Source organism: Anneissia japonica, unplaced genomic scaffold (assembly GCF_011630105.1).
Source record: "Anneissia japonica isolate Jap-2015-1 unplaced genomic scaffold, ASM1163010v1 scaffold287846_len70542_cov101, whole genome shotgun sequence".
In the NCBI taxonomy this organism is placed as follows: Eukaryota; Metazoa; Echinodermata; class Crinoidea; order Comatulida; family Comatulidae; genus Anneissia; species Anneissia japonica.
Window position 1 is genome coordinate 43,179 of NW_022702693.1, and position 2,098 is coordinate 45,276.

General features: G+C 40.5%; 1 protein-coding gene across 1 annotated transcript in view; it reads right to left on the reverse strand.

The window, feature by feature from the left end:
- The window catches only part of LOC117104009 (mucin-4-like), a gene marked incomplete at its 5' end in the record, with an annotated part of 23,451 nt that overhangs the window by 9,692 nt on the left and 11,661 nt on the right, over window positions 1-2,098 (reverse strand). The window lies entirely within an intron of this gene.

The window sequence follows — 2,098 nt, forward strand, 5'->3', positions numbered from 1 at the left end:
TCGGGTCGTTATAGTATACAGATGTCATTTTTTATTGGAAAACAATGGACTATGACTATTTTACAATAAAACACATATTAAAAATACAGGAACAGAGCCTAGAATATCGCACACAGTGGGCTAAATTTGGGCACTTTTGTCTAATCCTTTCTGATGGGTTCGCACGGAATTTGAAATATTATCTACTTTTCAATGATACTAAATTCAATCACCTTCTCAAGTGTTTGGAATACGCACTTTTGAACTAAAAAAAATGCATTCTGTTCCTTGTAGAATAGGAAATGGGCATGATTTGTGTGGATTTAAGGTCACCTCCCATCAAGCGTCAGACATAAACCAGATGAGATGTCAACAAGGTTCAGCCGGAATAATATATTATATTAAATACCCTACTTGTAATATAAAACTCGACATGATTGGTCCTAATTAGGCACTTTTGCTTCTAAAATTAGTATATTTTTCACAAACAGTCTTTCCCAAGAATATGGGTCAAGCATTTCTGGACACGTCCATTCGATAAGAGGGCAGAATGTTTAGATTCCTGATATTTTTTAGGTAAAAATGATCCTCACGGGAATCTTTACATCTAAAAGTGTGACTGCATTTTACCAGGGAACAGTGAAATTAGATGGAATGATCTCGAACTATTAAGGCGTGCTAATCCTATTATTTACCTATTGTTCGCTATTGTTCTTGTCTAATTGCCCCTGCTGCGTCCTAGTTCTTTGCGCCCTAACGCGCGGTACCGACGAGTGACGTCATAAATTTACGTCATAGATTCAGATGCGTCCATCTTGGAAGACAAACAATTTCCTAGATAAGCGACGCATGGCAGTGCGCAACGCGAGAAAGTACCTGTTTATGTTAGTAGTACAGTAATTACAACAGTATTATTACTAGGCCTAGACCTATACAAAAATGTCGTTTTTCTCATATTATTAAGAATGAAAAATGGTGAAGAAACCTAACTACATAAATTCATTGAAAAAAAAGATATTTGGAGAAATTGAAGATGATCGGCGACGTCGACCCCTACTCTGTTTTTGCATGGAATAATCTGTTGATGTTGCGTTGATGCCAGCCATAAGCTATCCGGATATTGTCAATTACCTTGTTTTTTCTCCGAGTCCTTACACAATGGAGGATTTGAAGGCCTTTAAGGGCCTTGAAGATTACAAATCCTTTGTAAGCGGATGGGTTCATCAGCCTGCAACGATCATTCACAATGGTTACCATGTAGTAGCAGCATCAAACCAACATTGGAATTTCACGTTGGCCGAACGTATAAATATATTTGTCGATTTTCCGATGTCGTCCCAACGTTGGTGAGCCGTCGTAAATATTCAGTCTGACTACCGACGTTGGTACAACGTCACGATTTGTTACTGGCCCGACGTAGGCAAACTACTAAAAAGATGGTTGGGTACTACCGTTGGCCCGACGTTGGCTAGGGGTTGTAAATATTAGATGTGATTGCCGACGTTGTCTCAACGGCACAGTACGTGAACTCTAAGAAACGGCGGCCCAGCGGTGGTACCCAACATCTATTTCAAACGTCTACCGATGTCGGGCCAACAAGGTACTTTGACGTTGCGACAACGTCTATAATTATATATATTATGGAGATTGGTTACAACGGTTTGGCCGACGTTAATTAGAGTTTGTAAATATTAGATGCGATTATAGACGTGGTTACAACGTCACAGTATGTTGTTGGCCCGACGTCGGTAAACGTTTGAAATGGTGGTTGGTTACAACTGTTGGTCCGACGTTGGTAAGAGGTTATAAATATTAGGATGTGATTACAGACGTTGTCGCAACGTCACGGTACTTTGTTAGCCTGACATCGGTAGACGTTTTAAATAAACGTTGGGTACCACCGCTGGGCCGACGTTGGCCAGAGGTGGTAAATATTAGATGCGATTACAGACGTTGTCTCAACATTACAGAACGCTAGTGGCCCGAGGTTGTAAATATTAGGATGTGATTCTAGACGTTGTCCCAACGTCACAGTACTTTGTTGGCCCGACGTCGGTAAACGTTAGTGGAGGTTGGTGACAACAGTTGGTTAGAGGTTGTAAATTTCAAACGTTTACCG